The sequence below is a fragment of the Ranitomeya imitator genome, chromosome 1 (genome assembly GCF_032444005.1).
Source record: "Ranitomeya imitator isolate aRanImi1 chromosome 1, aRanImi1.pri, whole genome shotgun sequence".
Taxonomy (NCBI): domain Eukaryota; kingdom Metazoa; phylum Chordata; class Amphibia; order Anura; family Dendrobatidae; genus Ranitomeya; species Ranitomeya imitator.
The window spans coordinates 1,143,374,350-1,143,394,166 of record NC_091282.1 but is presented as its reverse complement, the minus strand read 5'-3'; the positions used below and the strand labels follow the sequence as shown (position 1 = coordinate 1,143,394,166).

The 19,817-nt window shown below is 43.1% G+C and overlaps 1 protein-coding gene across 5 annotated transcripts in view; it reads right to left on the bottom strand.

Annotated features, from left to right (window-relative positions):
* The window catches only part of RBM47 (RNA binding motif protein 47), a 201,800-nt gene that overhangs the window by 123,121 nt on the left and 58,862 nt on the right, over window positions 1-19,817 (bottom strand). The gene's annotated exons all lie outside the window — the stretch shown is intronic.

The window sequence follows — 19,817 nt, the reverse complement described above, 5'->3', positions numbered from 1 at the left end:
CAGTTACCCACGATCACGTGACGGGGTTGCCGCTGGGTGGATTTTCCGGCTCGCTTCCCAGAAGCACAAGTTAAATGCCTCTGTCAGAGATTGACAGCGGTATTTAACAGGTTAACAGCCATGGGTGGATCGCAATTCCACACGCGGCTGTTAGAGGCACATGACAGCTGTTCAAAACAGCTGACATGTGTCGGGAAAGATGTGGGCTCAGCGCTGGAGCTCACATCAAAGGGAGGGAGTCTGACGTGGACGAATTATTACATCCAACGTCGGAAAGGGGTTAAAACTAATGTGCAAATGGATCAATGAAACTATTGGTCAGTGTTCGGTCTGAGAAAAAGAGCAAAGATCCATCAGTATAATGGACGGCATTACAGATCCATATAAGCCCCATCATACCTTGCGATTCTGATAAGAAGCTAGACGCGGAGACGCGGAGTTACCATTTCTTCTGGTAAGAATAAATGTTAAATGAAGTCAAGGCAAGGACTTTTACCAGGTAGTTAAACAAGACAAGATTTTTACCCAGAGGGCCAAATTCATTGCAGAGAATAGAAGGTTGTAATTGCCTTACAATAGTAAAAGAACTATTGTAACTTCCAAAATAAAATTTACATAAGAAAATCTTTAGAACATGATCATTCATTTAAGCTAGATGAAGTATTCTTCTCCACAGGGTGCACCGGTGCTACATAAACAGGCTGAAGAGCAGCGAAGCCGCCTCTTAAAGAAGCAGTCAGTTCTTCCAAATTACTGCTAAAGTCGTTCTATGGAAGGCCTCCAGAAGTGATGATAATATCTACAGGCAAACTATCAAGCTACAGGCAAATGGCAACAGGCTTACTGGTTACAAAGTTTGCTTTCTCGGAAACCAGCCATAAGGAAACGGTCATTCAAACGGATTCTCATGAGCTTCTCTTTGGATAATTGACAGGTCTTTCCCTTTAAAAAAAATAAATAAATGGAGAAGGCGGAACTCCAAAGCTTCTATGGAAAACAAAGTCTATTTGTAATCCAATTTGAGACTTGATTTACATCCCAGCCTTTTTTCTAGCACCAAGGATAGTGGCCAAAGCACATAAATAGCATGTAGTGACATCACAAGGGCAAGTCGTTACCTGTGACTTCATCAGTCTGCACCCGCAGGGCATAATACACACAATAATAAAACACACGTATATAGAGACACCGACTCCATGCTTTCAGAGTGTTTTGCTTTGCTTGTGTTAGGCACTATATGGGCGCTGACTGATGGTGTCGTAAATGCTGTCACTATAAAATAAACCCGGCACTCAACTTATGGTGAATCTCTTGGGATTTATTAACAAGAGAGAAGATAAACGTTTCGGCCAATATTGGCCTTGCTCAGTAACGTACTGCCAATAGGAGCGGTGAAAGGTGAGGCAGTCGCATGGACTTATCTGTTCTACAGCTCCTCTCAGGCCACCCACGCTATTCCAGACCCTGGTTTGGTCGGACCCTGTGAGCCTGCTTCTATCTACTTCCTGAACTCACAGCACTGGCAGAATTTCACTGCCTCACCTTTCACCGCTCCTATTGGCAGTACGTTACTGAGGAAGGCCAATATTGGCCGAAACGTTTATCTTCTCTCTTGTTAATAAATCCCAAGAGATTCACCATAAGTTCAGTGCCGGGTTTATTTTATATTGATACATGGTGTGGGATCCTACCCGGGCACCTTCACAGGGTAGTGCTTACGGTTCTTTTTCCCCGTAAATGCTGTCACTACATGATATTTATGCGTGCTATGTTTCTGTCCTACACGGCTGACAAAGGCTAGGATGTAAACCGAATGTTGCATGTTGGATTACAAATATCCTTGTTTGGTACTGAGGCTCGGGAGTGTTCCCTTTTCTGCTTCATTTGTAACTTTGACTGGAGAGTAAACTGGACATCAACCCATCACAAAGCATGCATCTGGTATCCCCCTACTGAGCATAGTGTGCTGCTCATACTCCATCTACATAAGAATTCCCTTTGTATATAGGGAGAGAAATTATTTTTATTAATAATCTCCATTTAGAAATGTAGTATAGTTCTTCTGATTAGGTGTAGTTTAACCCACATGCAGGGCATTGCAGTGGCATAGGTATTTGTGGTTATGACCAATAACAACTAACCATCACTATATCAGTAGCCGTAACTATAGAAGATCTTCTATCGACATCATCTACTGACTTGTCATAAGTAGAGATGAGCGAACATCGTCGGCTCCCTCCTTATTCGGCCACCTATAGAGCTTACCGAAGAAGCTGCATTGGGAGCCCGGATACCTGGAGCGCTCCCAATGATCAGCTGTTCCGAGCCGCAGCTGCATGTGCCGTGGCTGTGTGACAGTCACAACACACAGATTCTCCATGAATGCGTTGTGACTGTCACACAGCCACGACACATGCAGCTGCGGCTTGGAACAGCAGATTATTGGGAGCGCTCCTGGTATCCGGGTTCCAATGCAGCTTCTTCTGTAAGCGCTATAGGTGGCCGAATTAGGAGGGAGCCGACGATGTTCGCTCATCTCTAGTCATGAGATGGAAGTTTTTGAAGATAAATGTAATAATTATCAAAGTTTAAAAGTGTGACGGTAGCTAGAGCATCTGGACAACCACTTTTTATATTGCCTACTAGATGGTGGCCCGATTCTAATGCATCGGGTATTCTAGAATATGCATGTCCACGTAGTATATTGCACAGCCCACGTAGTATATTGCCCAGCCACGTAGTATATTGCGCAGCCACATAGTATATTGCCCAGCCACGTAGTATATTGCCCAGCAACGTAGTATATTGCCCAACCACGTAGTATATTGCCCAACCACGTAGTATATTGCCCAGCCACGTAGTGTATTGCCCAGCCACGTAGTATATTGCCCAACCACGTAGTATATTGTCCAGTGACGTAGTATATTGCCCAACCACGTAGTATATTGCCCAGTGAGGTAGTATATTGCGCAGCCACGTAGTATATTGCCCAGTGACGTAGTATATTGCCCAGTGACGTAGTATACAGCACAGAGCCACGTAGTATATTGCCAAGTTACGTAGTATATTGCCCAGTGACGTAGTATACAGCACAGAGCCACGTAGTATATTGCACAGCGAAGTAGTATACAGCACAGAGCCACATAGTATATTGGCCAGTCACGAAGTATATTGCCCAGCTACGTAGTATATTGCTCAGCCAGGTTTGTCACAGGTTAAAAAATAAACATATACTCACCTTTCCGAGTTCCCCTTGTAGTCCACGGCAGCTTCCGGTCCCAGGGTTGGTATGAGCGCAGGACCTGTGATGGCGTCGCGGTCACATGACCGTGATGTCATGGCAGGTCTTTCTCCCATACCATCTTTGCCACCGGAACCTGCAACGGAAGATGGCAGCCGGTGCGAGCGACTACGGAGGGTGAGTATAGCAGTTTTTTTTTTTATTATCATTTTTAACATTACATTTTTTACTATTGATGCCGCATAGGCAGCATCAACAGTAAAAAGTTGGGGACACACAGGGTTAATAGCGGCGGTAACGGAGTGCGTTACCCGCAGCATAACGCGGTCCGTTACCACCAGCATTAACCCTGTGTTAGCGGTGACCAGAGGGGAGTATGCGGGCGACAGGCACTGACTGCGGGGAGTAAGGAGCGGCCATTTTCTTCTGGACTGTGCCCGTCGCTGATTGGTCGCGACAGCCATGACAGGCAGCTGGCGAGACCAATCAGCGAATGAATAACCGTGACAGAAGGACAGACAGACGGAAGTGATCCTTAGACAATTATATAGTAGATTAGAGTAGACGAAGCAGAATAATAATAATAATCATCTTTATTTATATAGCGCCAACATATTCCGCAGCGCTTTACAGTTTAACAGCTTCAAACACAACAGTCATAAGTAACAATTAATTAAATGTAAAGCCCTGAAGATTGAGAATTTCCTGCTCTACCTTCCACATCATAATACTTGCTTTCCTGTGGTTTCACAAATCATTGTTGCACATGAATTTCAATCTACTACCAGAGGACAGACCAAGAAGTTTTTGTCCAACGAGAGCCGATCGGTGATATAACAATCTGGTGCTCGTTTGAAGGCATCTCACAAAAGTGAATACAGACTTACGAGGATAGACTTGACACTGGAAGTCAACAGGAGAATAGCTATGGGCAAATCAACAATGAAGTCACTGGACAAGGTCTTCAAATAGTGGAACATTTCACTGATGACAGACACAGCTCGTACATAGTTTGATCTTTTCTGTGTTAACTAATACAAATGCGAAACCTGGATGATAAAGGGGGGAAAAAAAAGGCAGACGAATCGACACCTTCGAAATGTGGTGCTGGAGAAGGATGCTATCAATACCAGGGATGACAAAAAGAACTAAAATCAATTTTGGAACAAATCAAGTCAGACGTGTCACTCGAAGAAAGGATCACCATGCTATGAATTTTCTACTTTGAACACATCATTTGAAGAGAATAATCAGTGGAGAAGGACATCATGGTCAGAAGATTGTATCAAGCCATCGGGTTAACAGCAGAGAAGACCCTGTCGGCCCCATCTAGGATTTTAGACGATCAATTTTCCTATGGATCATTAATCCATCAAATCGTCATTGCTCAAGATCAAGCAGAGGGCCATTAAAAAAAAAAAAATAATAATAATGTTTCATATAGTATGTCTATTGTCAGCAGCTCATCGCCTATATAACAGATGTGCTGCCATCAGTGACAAAATTAGACTCACATAACTGATCAATAACTTTGTTTACATGGGCCAATGATTGGAAACGAGAGACCTCAAACGCTCAATTATTGGCTGTGTGAAAGAGCCTTTTGGCCTTCAGTTTTATTATCTTTTGTTCACCATTTTGGATATTTTGTTCTGGGTGTAAATATTGTACACTGTCTGTTTTAATATATTTTTTATATTACAAAATCCAGGGATTTTTTTTAAGCTTAAAATTTGGGTGAATACAGCCAAAAGCTGAATCAAGCAGAACAATATTGCCCTCTGTAGCATGGACAACAGTGTAAACTCACACACAAATCAGTAGAAGATTTGTTTTAAAAACTGGATCCTATAATAAAAAGTCAAAGTTTATGAGATGGAGTAAAGTTTAAATGGTTTGCTTAAATTTTTTTTCATAAATCAGTCCACATGAAAATGAGAAACTATGTAATATACCTCAGATAAATCTACATTCTCCTCCTGAACTGATCAGTCACTCAAAATTCTCAATTCACAGGTAAAACGTGTCTTCAGTGAATACAGATTTACGGATTACTGAAATAGATGACAACATTTGGTGCTCAAAGTTCTATGGAGAACTAACATTTCAAGAGAACGTCTGTCTCTAGTAGAATGGGCGAATATTGTAATGTTCGGTTCGGATTACGATCACCGATTTTGCAACTTTCGTCGAATATTCGCCTAACGCCATTACAATCAATGGGAGACAAAAACAAATGCACGCACTACACCTTCTAACAGCCCCAAAAGCTGCCAAAACACATCAAATTATAGGGAGACACCAGAAAAGTTGCCTCAATTCACCCACAGTAAAAATTGTAGCATGGCACTGCAGCAATCAGCCAGACATGAGGTATCTGGTTCTGGGACAGCATTTACAGCTTTCAATTGAACGTCACAGTAAGATGAGGAGGGTGAGGGATCAATGTAGTACTCCTGTGCTGGGAGCCCTGATACCACATGCAGTAGCTCAACCTGCTTTCATGCTCAGCCACACTCAGGTGGCACAAATATATACATTTTGTAGACTACTATTGCAGAAAAATCTGAGGATATTAACATGGGTAGTTGACTACAAGGAAGTGTAGGCCTGACGGTCTCGGAGGCATACTACTACAGGCAACACGCATGAAGGAGACCCAACCAGGAGTGTTCACATTTCCAAAAATTAGTGGCAGACACCAACAATGTGGCATCAATTTCACCACAATATAGATCGTATAATATGGACCGACAGGTCTTCCACTACACCCAACCCAGCAGATGGACACCCAACCAGAAGTGTTCACATTACCAAGAATTTGTGTTAACATCTGCAGCAGCATCTGCAGCAGCAACAGCAGGCACCGAAGCCACACTAAAGATATCACAGAGTGCAGTTACGCGACATTAATGCAGCATACTGAGAAAAAAAATGCAATATCGCCTAGTCTGTACAGTATGCAATTGGAGTGCAAAAGTCCTTGGAGATCCACGACTTGTTCATCTTGATGCACTTATCCATCAGGATACCACCAGTAGTGCTGAAGACACGTTGTGAGAGAGCGTTGGCTGCCAGGCATGATAATACCTCCAAGGCTTGTGAGGCGAGCTCAGGCCACTTATCCATTTTGGAAGACCAAAATGTGAAAGGGTCCAAACCATCCCTTATGGTATTGAGATTCAGTTCTAGAAACTCCTGCACCATCCTCTCCATTCATTCGCCACATGTAAGACTTGGACTCTGTTGTGCTGGTGCACAAGCGGGTCTAAAAAAAAAAAAAAAGTGTCAAAGGACTCACAGAAATTGCTTCATCCACTTACACCACTGCTGCAGCTAATGTTATGGCGTTGACGAATTGACGTGCCAGAGGTTGGAAGCCTAGAGCTGCGATGCAAACTGTGTGCTTCCCTGTTGTCTTGGGGAAAAGCTCTCTTAAAGTTCTGTAAAAGCGTGTTTCGATATTCCAGCATTTGCGGGTCCCTTTCCAGGGTGGGAAACATATGGAAAAATTTGGTTTTATAACGTGGTCTAACAGAATGGCAACCCAGTAGTCAGCACCATTTCTAATCTTAACTATACTGGGATCATGTTGCAGATTGTGCAGCAAGAAGGTACTCATATGTCAGGCTCTACCATGAGGTCCAAGCCCATGCTGTGTTGGTGGCTGGGTAACACTGATGCTTGTTACCTTTGTCACCTCCTGCAAACCACAAACAACAGAGGGGGGATTATCCTCTTTATCTGACAGTTGCAAGTCCATCACCTCTTCCTCATCCATTTGTTCCTCGGATCTTGCACTTTTCATAACAGTTTGTCTGTTAATACCATCCCCCCTTGATCACAGTAATCCACCCTCCATTGGCACCCGCCTGTGTGACAACAGACTTGAATTTAAGAGACAATGTTATCCCTTCTGCATCCTCCTCTGGTTCCTCCTCTTCTTCTGGAACCACCATCTCCTCCTGCAGGCTATTCAAAGTCTGCTCCAGCATATAGATGACCGGAATAGTGATGCTGATGATGTCGTTGTCAGCGCTACCCATCTTAGTAGCCATTTTGAAACTGTGCAGAAGGGTGCTCACTCCATAAACGTGAAATGCGCCACATCCATACGGCGTTGTCCCAGTGTCGTGCTGCAGCAATGCAGGTATGTGTAGACTCCACGAAGGAGAGTGGGTGACAGAAAAAGAGGTCACACTTGCCACACCGCAGCCCAGTGCAAGCTGCACTGTGACACCAGGTAGTGACAGAGAGTGGTCAAAACAAGCCAAGTCCGTAACAGTCGGTGAGCATATACTTTAAAGGGGAAAACAGAATTCGTGGTCAATATACAAGCCGAGGGTCTGAACCATCCAGGAGCAAAGGTACCAGAGATGTGAGACAGAGATCGGAGTCAGAGTAAGCCAAAAGGTCAGAAAGCCAGACAGACGTGTGGTAACAAAAACGGGAATCAATAGACAAAGTCAGAAATTAAGTCGGGTCACAAACGGAGGGGATACACACCAGAGTCAAACTAGGTCGGGTACAGGAGACAGGTCAGGTACAGGTAAGGGAGGTCAGAGGCAAAAGAAACACAGGGGTTTCACAGGTAGCAGTCTCAGCAAGCCCAAAACTATCACTGACACAAGCTGCCAGCAAGAGAACCAAGAAATAGCCACTCCCAAATCAAAGAGAGGCAGGAATAGTTAACCCCACCATGACCAGGCCGGAGCAGGAGAAACATGGCAAACTCCGACCCGTATCATGACACCCAGGCTATACGACATGACATACAGCGTCAGGGCTGTGCTCTGCTTTCACTTTACGGCCGGCAGTCACAGTGCGGGAAGCAGACGGCAAGGGACCTGACGGACACCGGAATGTAAGTATGTACTGTTTGGTTTTTTTTACGCTGGTAACCAGGGTAAACATCGGGTTACTAAGCGCGGTCCTGTGCTTAGTAACCCGATGTTTACCCTGGTTACAAGCGAACGCATCGCTAGATCGCATCGCTAGATCGGTGTCACACACACCGATCTAGCGATGACAGCGGGAGATCCAGCGACGAAACAAAGTTCCAAACGATCTGCTACGACGTACGATTCTCAGCAGGATCCCTGATCGCTGCTGCGTGTCAGACACAGCGATATCGTAACGATATCGCTGGAATGTCACGAATCGTACCATCGTAGCGATCGAAATGGCACTGTGTGACGGTACCCTTACACTTCACAATCATCATCCTCCATGTTATCACATTCCTCGCCCTTGGAGTCACCCTCCTCCTCCTTCTCTGACAGCACAGTACAGTCCATGTGAGCTTCAGATATCGGAGTCTCATCAGGATCAACTACCCCCAGGGTTAACATCTGAGGACAAAGGTCAGGATGATGCTCGGACCCTACTTCGTCCTGCCCCGGATCCAAGCTAAAAAAATGTTTGGCATAAAGGGCAGATTTCCTCCTCTTGACTATGTGAATCTTGAGCACACTTCTGATGATTATAACAGTCAGTTTGGAGAGTTGGGACACAGGGGAGCAAGAGTAATTTGGGTGCCATCTCTGTGGACTGTACTGTGTGTGATGTTGAGATGGAGGAAGAGAAGGAGAGGCCACTTAAAGCTGCGCTTACCATCCAATCGAGCACATGCTCTTTCTGGGCCTCATTAACAAGGCATAACACTGTGCGTCTGCCAAAGAAAGGTAGTGGAGCAGCCCATCCAGAAACAGAAGTTGTCAGTTGTCTTTGCATGGGACGTAATGTTGTTGCTTAACTAGTGATTTCACAAAATTATCACCTACCCCATCTTGAACATCAAGCCTAATTCCCCATCCACCATGGCCTCACTTTTTCTAAGTCATATTGCTCAGATAGTGTGGTAGGAGCACAGTATTAGCAACAAAAAATTAGATTTTTAATACTGATGAGCGAATATACTCGTTACTTGAGATTTCCCGAGCATGCTCAGGTGAACGAGTATTTTTTTAGTGTTCGGAGATTTAGTTTTCCTCACCTCAGCTGAATGATTTGCATCTTTTAGCCAGCTTGATTACACGTGGGGATTCCCCAGCAACCAGGCAACCCCCATATGTACTTATGCTGGCTAAGAGATGTAAATGACTAAAAAAAAAAAAAAAAAGGTCACCCGAGCGTGCTCGAGAAATCTCGAGTAACGAGTATATTCGCTCATCACTAATTTTTAGCTCTGCAACAGCTCTGCAAATAGCTGACTTTCAGCAGCAGTAAATTACAAGGTTAAATAAGGCATGCTGAATCGCGTTAGTCACGGAAGAAAGAATTGTTTGAGTGTGGATGAGGCCTGTAGGACAAAGAATATATGCTACAAACAATTTGAAAGTCACATGTCCCTTACTGTATGACGTTAGGAACACAAGAATTTTTTGGGTGCCTCTGGAACAGGCCTCTATAACACACTAGATGCTACAAACTATTTTAAAGTCAAGTCCCCAACTGTATGACGTTTAGCAACAGAAAAAATGTTTTGGCTATATGCATGAGATCTGCAGACAGCTTAATTTCTACCCAACAAAATGACAAAGTGGGATACGGCGGGCTGTATAACGTTTCACAACAGAAAAATTATATTTTTTTTTATTGTGAGTTAGGTCTGCAGAGACAGTTTCATAGCACCACTACCATAAATGACAAGGTGGGATTCAGCAGGCAGTTTCACAGTTAGCTAGTGGAGAAAAAAAAAAAAAAAGATTTAGAACGCTATACTCGTGCATGGAGCGCAATAGAAGCAGTGCACAACAACAAAAAAATGCTGGAAGGTAAATTTAACAGCCACATTGGACACTAGCTAGCTACACTACCTGGCTGATATACAACCGCCTAGCTAACTAGCTAAAATCTTGCTGCTAACAGCGCCAGCGTCAGGAGCAGCCTCTCTGCACTGTATAGTGTCAAGATGGGGCCAAAACAACATGTCCACTCTTTATATGGAGAAGGATATGTGACAAAAGCCATTGAGTCAGGACATTGTGGGTGTTTCCTGCACCCTGATTGGCTAGCCGCAATGTGCACACAAAGTTAGGAAAAACATTTTTTTTTATAAGTTCACATGAACACCGCGCCTCAGATCTGCAAACCCCCTCCCCTCAAACACATGTCAAATGCACATGATACACCACCATTATTGTTGCTAAAGTACAGAAAATACTTTTGTGGCAACGCAAATATTTTCCTGCACTTTTTAACGAATGTTACCGATTTTTTATGATTCTATAAAATTTTGCTTGTGTTTCCGATCACGAATCCGAATGTGCCATATTCGTGCCGAATTTATGTTTGGTGATTGATTTACGAACAAATTCGCTCATCACTAATCTCTAGCTCCTTCCTCCTCATAGAATCTTATCAGCACTAACTCATCTATCTCAGTAATAGGAAAATCTTCGCAATACAGATTTTAATCATGAATGAAAGAAGACATTTTTTCTGACAAGATACATTACAAAGTAATTTAACGTGCACTATTGATTTATCAAATCTAAATTAAACTGATGATGACTAATTTGAGTTTCAATTGTAGACTTATTCAGGGGTTCAACAAGTAACTATAGGATCCCACAGTTGGACCCTACTCCATTGTGGCTACTTTCTGCAGCATGAAGATGGGCTCCTGTTGGTTATAGGGTCCCAGACTGACATTGACACACAGACCATAGAGGACTTTTTAGTTTAGGAATATTCTCTAAGGTTCCTGCTATTCTGCCATCCTGCTTTCTGGGGCTAAAAACGGTCTTCAGAATATAAGCAGAATGTGCCATAATATGGTTAAGTGAGATTTTTGAAGTCTTATTGCATGTGACTGTATTAAATTCTTCCCCAAACAAACCATTGTTTGCAAATGCATAAAGTAGTAAGAGGATTACAGATCACAGCTTGCACAACCTGTTAGCTCCTACTGAGATCATATGGAAAATTAAAAGGTTCAGTTCACAATTCATGGCCACGTTGGGGTGCCAGGTTGTTGGGGTAACAGGACTAATCTACTATTGTAGCAACGCATCAGCGTAAGGGCTCATTCAGACATCAGCGATTTTTCTCAATTCGATTTTTAATCAGTATTTTATATCAGTGTTTCATCAGATTTTATCTAATTGAGATAAAAAAAAAACCCTAACCTGATGGAGGAGTCTCAAGTTTCTACTATCAAATAGTCCATGATGGTATTCAACTGCAGTCAGATTTTTTTTTTTTTTCACGGACCCATAGACTTGCATTGGTGAGTTTGATCTGATTTTATTTGAATCTCAGATAGGTCTCCTTCATTTTGTGTGGATTTCTCAGTCCGCAAAAATGTATGGGCATGTGAAGGGCTCCATATACTACAGTAGGTTCTAGTTCTGAAGAACACGGATCGGATAAAAACTGACGTCTGAATCAGCCCTTTCTGTGCTGGTAGGCCAAGCTACATGTACACACTCAGTACTTAGCCTGGTAGAATTTCCTTCTTTTAAAGATTAGGAAAAAGGGAGCCGGTTTACACCATCAATGAGGCAGGAGGTTCGGGTCATAATCTAATTGACTCCATAATAAGTGCTGGGTGAAGGCTGCGCTCCCTTACAACCAAACCTCAATTCGGGCTGCACAATACTTAGAGGAGGTCCCATACACAACAATTATTGCCTATCCACAGTATGGATGAAGGTATAACTGATTGAGTCTAGCTGCTGAGACCTCGATACCAAAAATGGGGGGAGGCCCAAAAGTCATCTAAGTGAATGGACGAGTAATGAGCGTGTGCAGCCTTTACTCTTATAAAGAGGGAATGGTGGTTGTCTCAAGCCCACTATTAACCCCTTTACCCCCAAGGGTGGTTTGCACGTCAATGACCAGGCCAATTTTTACAATTCTGACCACTGTCCCTTTATGAGGTTATAACTCCGAAACGCTTCAACGGATCCTGGTGATTCTGACATTGTTTTCTCGTGACATATTGTACTTCATGATAGTGGTAAAATTTCTTTGATAGTACCTGCGTTTATTTGTGAAAAAAACGGAAATTTGGCGAAAATTTTGAAAATTTCGCAATTTTCAAACTTTGAATTTTTATGCAATTAAATCACAGAGATATGTCACACAAAATACTTAATAAGTAACATTTCCCACATGTCTCCTTTACATCAGCATAATTTTGGAACCAATTTTTTTTTTTGTTAGGGAGTTATAAGGGTTAAAAGTTGACCAGCAATTTCTCATTTTTACAACACCATTTTTTTTTAGGGATCACGTCTCATTTGAAGTCATTTTGAGGGGTCTATATGATAGAAAATGCCCAAGTGTGACACCATTCTAAAAACTGCACCCCTCAAGGTGCTCAAAACCACATTCAAGAAGTTTATTAACCCTTCAGGTGTTTAATAGGAATTTTTGGAATGTTTAAATAAAAATGAACATTTAACTTTTTTACACAAAAAATTTACTTCAGCTCCAATTTGTTTTATTTTACCAAGGGTAACAGGAGAAATTGGACCCAGAAAGTTGTTGTCCAATTTGTCCTGAGTACGCTGATACCCCATATGTGGCAGTAAACCACTGTTTGGGCGCATGGGAGAGCTCGGAAGGGAAGGAGCGCTATTTGACTTTTCAATGCAAAATTGACAGGAATTGAGATGGGACGCCATGTTGCGTTTGGAGAGCCACTGATGTGCCTAAACATTGAAACCCCCCACAAGTGACACCATTTTGGAAAGTAGACCCCCTAAGGAACTTATCTGGATGTGTGGTGAGCACTTTGACCCACCAACTGCTTCACAGAAGTTTATAATGCAGAACCGTAAAAATAAAAAATCATATTTTTTCACAAAAATTATATTTTTGCCCCCAATTTTTTATTTTTCCAAGGGTAAGAGAAGAAATTGGACCTCAAAAGTTGTTGTCCAATTTGTCCTGAGTACGCTGATACCCCACATGTGGCAGTAAACCACTGTTTGGGCGCATGGGAGAGCTCGGAAGGGAAGGAGCGCAGTTTGACTTTTCAATGCAAAATTGACAGAAATTGAGATGGGACGCCATGTTGCGTTTGGAGAGCCACTGATGTGCCTAAACATTGAAACCCCCCACAAGTGACACCATTTTGGAAAGTAGACCCCCTAAGGAACTTATCTAGAGGTGTGGTGAGCACTTTGACCCACCAAGTGCTTCACAGAAGTTTATAATGCAGAACCGTAAAAATAAAAAATCATATTTTTTCACAAAAATTATATTTTTGCCCCCAATTTTTTATTTTTCCAATTGTAAGAGAAGAAATTGGACCTCAAAAGTTGTTGTACAATTTGTCCTGAGTACGCTGATACCCCATATGTGGCAGTAAACCACTGTTTGGGCGCATGGGAGAGCTCGGAAGGGAAGGAGCGCCGTTTGACTTTTCAATGCAAAATTGACAGGAATTGAGATGGGACGCCATGTTGCGTTTGGAGAGCCACTGATGTGCCTAAACATTGAAACCCCTCACAAGTGACACCATTTTGGAAAGTAGACCCCCTAAGGAACTTATCTGGATGTGTGGTGAGCACTTTGACCCACCAAGGGCTTCACAGAAGTTTATAATGCAGAGCCATAAAAATAAAACAAAATTTTTTTCCCACAAAAATTATTTTTTAGCCCCCAGTTTTGTATTTTCCCTAGGGTAACAGGAGAAATTGGACCCCAAAAGTTGTTGTCCAATTTGTCCTGAGTACGCTGATACCCCATATGTGGGGGGGAACCACCGTTTGGGCGCATGGGAGGGCTCGGAAGGGAAGGAGCGCCATTTGGAATGCAGACTTAGATGGAATGGTCTGCAGGCGTCACATTGCGTTTGCAGAGCCCCTAATGTGCCTAAACAGTAGAAACCCCCCACAAGTGACACCATTTTGGAAAGTAGACCCCCTAAGGAACTCATCTTGATGTGTTGTGAGAGCTTTGAACCCCCAAGTATTTCACTATAGTTTATAACGCAGAGCCATGCAAATAAAAAATATTTTTTTTTCCACAAAAATTATATTTTAGCCCCCAGTTTTGTATTTTTCCAAGGTTAGCAGGAGAAATTGGACCCTAAATGTTGTTGTCCAATTTGTCCTGAGTACGCTGATACCCGATATGTGGGGGGGAACCACCGTTTGGGCGCATGGGAGGGCTCGGAAGGGAAGGAGCATCATTTGGAATGCAGACTTAGATGGATTGGTCTGCAGGCGTCACATTGCGTTTGCAGAGCCCCTAATGTACCTAAACAGTAGAAACCCCCCACAAGTGACCCCATATTGGAAACTAGACCCCTCAATGAACTTATCTAGATGTGTTGTGAGAACTTTGAACCCCCAAGTGTTTCACTACAGTTTATAACGCAGAGCCGTGAAAATAAAAAATCTTTTTGTTTTCCCACAAAAATTATTTTTTAGCCCCCAGTTTTGTATTTTCCCAAGGGTAACAGGAGAAATTGGTCCACAAAAGTTGTTGTCCAATTTGTCCTGAGTACGCTGATACCCCATATGTTGGGGTAAACTCCTGTTTGGGCACACAGGAGAGCTCGGAAGGGAAGGAGCACTGTTTTACTTTTTCAACGCAGAATTGGCTGGAATTGAGATCGGACGCCATGTCGTGTTTGGAGAGCCCCTGATGTGCCGAAACAGTGGAAACCCCCCAATTATAACTGAAACCCTAATCTAAACACACCCCTAACCCTAATTCCAACGGTAACCCTAACCACACCTCTAACCCTGACACACCCCTAACCCTAATCCCAACCCTATTCCCAACTGTAAATGTAATCTAAACCCTAACCCTAACTTTAGCCCCAACCCTAACTGTAGCCCCAACCCTAACCCTAGCCCTAACCCTAGCACTAGCCCTAACCCTAACCCTAGCCCTAACCCTAGCCCTAACCCTAGCCCTAACCCTAGCCCTAACCCTAACCCTAACCCTAGCCCTAACCCTAGCCCTAACCCTAGCCCTAGCCCTAACCCTAGCCCTAACCCTAGCCCTAACCCTAACCCTAGCCCTAGCCCTAACCCTAGCCCTAACCCTAGCCCTAACCCTAGCCCTAGCCCTAGCCCTAACCCTAGCCCTAACCCTAGCCCTAATGGGGAAAATGGAAATAAATACATTTTTTTTTTATTTTTCCGTAACTAAGGGGGTGATGAAGGGGGGTTTGATTTACTTTTATAGCGAGTTTTTTAGCGGATTTTTATGATTGGCAGCCGTCACACACTGAAAGACCCTTTTTATTGCAAAAAATATTTTTTGCAATACCACATTTTGAGAGCTATAATTTTTCCATATTTTGGTCCACAGAGTCATGTGAGGTCTTGTTTTTTGCGGGACGAGTTGACGTTTTTATTGAAAACATTTTTGGGCACGTGACATTTTTTGATCGCTTTTTATTCCGATTTTTGTGAGGAAGAATGACCAAAAGCCAGCTATTCATGAATTTCTATTGGGGGAGGCGTTTATACCGTTCCGCGTTTTTTAAAATTGATAAATCAGTTTTATTCTTCGGGTCAGTGCGATTACAGCGATACCTCATTTATATAATTTTTTTATGGTTTGGCGCTTTTATACGATAAAAACTATTTTACAGAAAAAATAATTATTTTTGCATCGCTTTATTCTCAGGACTATAACTTTTTTATTTTTTTGCTGATGATGCTGTATGGCGGCTCTTTTTTTGCGGGACAATATGACGCTTTCAGCGGTACCATGGGTATTTATATCTGTCTTTTTGATCGCGTGTTATTCCACTTTTTGTTCGGCGGTATGATAATAAAGCGTTGTTTTTTGCCTCGTTTTTTTTTTTTTTTTCTTACGGTGTTTACTGAAGGGGTTAACTAGTGGGACAGTTTTATAGGTCGGGTCGTTACGGACGCGGCGATACTAAATATGTGTACTTTTATTGGTTTTTTTTTTTTATTTAGATGAAGAAATGTATTTATGGGAATAATATTTTTTTTTTTTTTTCATTATTTTGGAATATTTTTTTTTATTTTTTTTACACATTTGGAAATTTTTTTTTTTACTTTTTTACTTTGTCCCAGGGGGGGACATCACAGATCAGTGATCTGACAGTTTGCACAGCACTCTGTCAGATCACTGATCTGATAGGAGTGCAGGCTGCTTCACAGTGCCTGCTCTGAGCAGGCTCTGTGAAGCCACCTCCCTCCCTGCAGGACCCGGATCCGCGGCCATCTTGGATCCGGGGCTGGAGGGAGCAGGGAGGGAGGTGAGACCCTCGCAGCAACGCGATCACATCGCGTTGCTGCGGGGGTCTCAGGGAAGCCCGCAGGGAGCCCCCTCCCTGCGCGGTGCTTCCCTGCACCGCCGGCACATCGCGATCATCTTTGATCGCGGTGTGCCAGGGGTTAATGTGCCGGGGGCGGTCCGTGACCGCTCCTGGCACATAGTGCCGGATGTCAGCTGCGATAAGCAGCTGACACCCGGCCGCGATCAGCCGCGCTCCCCCCGTGAGCGCGGCCGATCGGCTATGACGTACTATCCCGTCCAGGGTCAGATAAGCCCAGGGCACCTCGACGGGATAGTACGTCTAAGGTCACAGAGGGGTTAATCCATTCACATAGGCGACTTTTGGACGCCCGTTCTTAGGATCGTTGGGGGTCCCAGTGGTTGGACCACATGTGGTCACACATTTAATCACCTAACGCAGTGTTCCCCAACTCCGGCCCTCGAGAGCCACCAACAGGTCATGTTTTCAGGTTTTCCTTAGTATTGCACAGGTGATTGAATGCTTGCCCGGCCAGGTGATGTAATTTTCACCTGTGCAATACAAAGGAGATCCTAAAACCTGTTGGTGGCTCTCGAGGACCGGAGTTGGGGAACACTGACCTAACCTGTGAATAATTGATAAGTGTTTTAAAGAGGCTGTTCAATAATCATACGTTGTTTAAAAATGTTTTCCTATTTCACAATGTGACGACAAATTGTGAAGAGACTGAATCACTTTCTGGCACTGACTGCTGGCTCCCGACTATTTTTCCCTCTCAAAGAAAGAACATTCAGGGCCAGTTGTATAGCTAGAAACTAGTGATAAGCGAACGTGCTAGGATAATGTGCAATAACATGTTCAATTCCCCTTGGCTGCCTGTCTCATGGTTATTCGACAGTTGCACGGATTGCCTGTTTTTAAGGCATTACCTTCATGTGTTGCGGCTGTCAGACAGCCGTGAGACATGCAGGCACGACATATTATGTTATTGAACATATTATTCGAGCACGCCGAAGTCACTCGGTCAGCGCCCGAGCATGCTCAGATAACACCTTATCCGAGCACGTTCGCTCATCACAGCTAGAAACACTTTCATCCTGCACAGCAGTTTAACCAACTATGCAGGGAACAGCGACACAGCTCTATATGCTGAATCTTGGGTACCAAGCTTACACTTAATGGACCCCAACATAGTTTGTATTTGTACAGAATTAAAATTAAACTCTAGGTTTCTACATCCGCAATAATTTGCTTTTTTATAATTTAATCCTCTGCTTTTTCTGGGATTTTGGGTCCAGTGGGCAGTGCCATCAGTGACTGACAGCCATCTCTGTATGCACACTGATACAAAGAAGTCCGTCAGTCACTGTCAGGACCACCCACTGGACCCAAAATCACAGAAAGAGCCAAGGATTACATAATAACATGGATTATGCTGAATCTTTCTTACAAAACTATATTGCAAGCCGCTCGACTCCTCCTGCTCTATAACAATGTCTGCAGATTGAACGGCATTTTCATGGTGACAAGTTCCCTTCAAGTGTCGGTACATCGGAAACAATTGTTTATAATCATTATGGAGTTTATTTGAAATGAAGGAACACGTGAATACCTTTCCAAATCTATGACTTGCAGAACTGGGCTGCATCATGCATTTTGGATTAGTAAACGCTTTGTTATGAAACACACCTTTCATGATGCATGCTCTAAAATTAAAAAATACATTGAATAAAATACCAAAACAATTAAGTAGCATTAACAAAAAATAAATAAATTGACGTATGCAAATGTTATACGATTATGATTAATTCTAAATCCGTTCTATTTCTGGCAGGCAAGGGATGTCTTGCCTGACAGCAGAGAATGTTGTTCATTTATTAATTTTATTGTACTGAGATCAATCATATTATACTTTAATATATCTCAATGAGAGGCGTTATTTCATGGGAGTAACATGAAATTAACATTTAATTAGTCCGTAATATACTTCTTTGATCTTAATTTCTGATGGACACATACAATACAGCCAAGACAGATGGCTCTTTTGGGGCCAAGTCTAATTGTCTCATTTAGAGGAATCATTTGTTCCCCCATTATCGGCCTTTTTAAACAGGCCAACAATCATATGACAAGTAAAATGGTCATTCATCAGGTTTAGTTATTTTTTAATTTACATGGGCTGATCCAGGCTGCTAACAACTGCCAATCAGCTACATACAAAAGTGTTTTGACAATGAATACCAGTGCTATGTACCTACAGTGAAACATGGTGGAATATCCATAATGTTGTGGGGCTGCTTTGCTACCTTCTAGACTGGACGCCTTGAATATATGTTACAGGAAAAGTGAAATCAGAGGATTATCCGAATATTTTTGAGTGAAATTGTGCATGCAAATGTAAGAAAACTAGGTTTGTGTCAACATTGAGTGTTATACAGCAGAATTATGATCTAAATCAGGCAAGGAAAAAAAAAAACAAACCAAAAAAAAAACGGGCCAGTTTTCATCAAGCAAAAGACCAAACAATTTTTCCTGTGTATTGTCATCCGATTTGTAGGTTATCCGTTTTTAAATATCAGAAGTTATTAAAATTTACAAGATCAAATACAGTTTCCCATCTTAAATTATTTCAAGGCATTTGTAAAAACCGGATGCTATACAGAAGAGACTAGTATATGCCGGAAGTTTTCTTTGTTTCACACTGACATTTGGTTCATGTAAAAAACTGTCACTTGAACAGCCCCATTGAATAGCACTGGTCAGAGTCATGTCTGTTTTTTACCCCACAGTCAGCAGACTCTTCCTTGGCATCTGACTTTTCAGAGCAGTGAAGCGATGAGGTCATTACAGCGTGCCCGCTGTTCTGAGATGTGCGGCGCCTCACACCACACGCTCAGGAGACTGGAGCATTGGGTGGAATGCGGAGGGGTATTTTTTTTTTAATCACTTACTGGTTGCAATAATAGAGTATGGAGGACCATGGGGGGATGCATTATATTGCATGGAGGATCGTGGGCGGCGCACTATATTCTATGGAGGATCGTGGGCGGCGCGCTATATTCTATGGAGGATCGTGGGCGGCGCACTATATTCTATGGAGGATCGTGGGCGGTGCACTATATTATATGGAGGATCGTGGGCAGCGCACTATATTCTATGGAGGATCGTGGGCGGCGCACTATATTGCATGGAGGATCGTGGGCGGCGCACTATATTCTATGGAGGATCGTGGGCGGCGCACTATATTCTATGGAGGATCGTGGGCGGCGCACTATATTCTATGGAGGATCGTGGGCGGCGCACTATATTCTATGGAGGATCGTGGGCGGCGCACTATATTCTATGGAGGATCGTGGGCGGCGCACTATA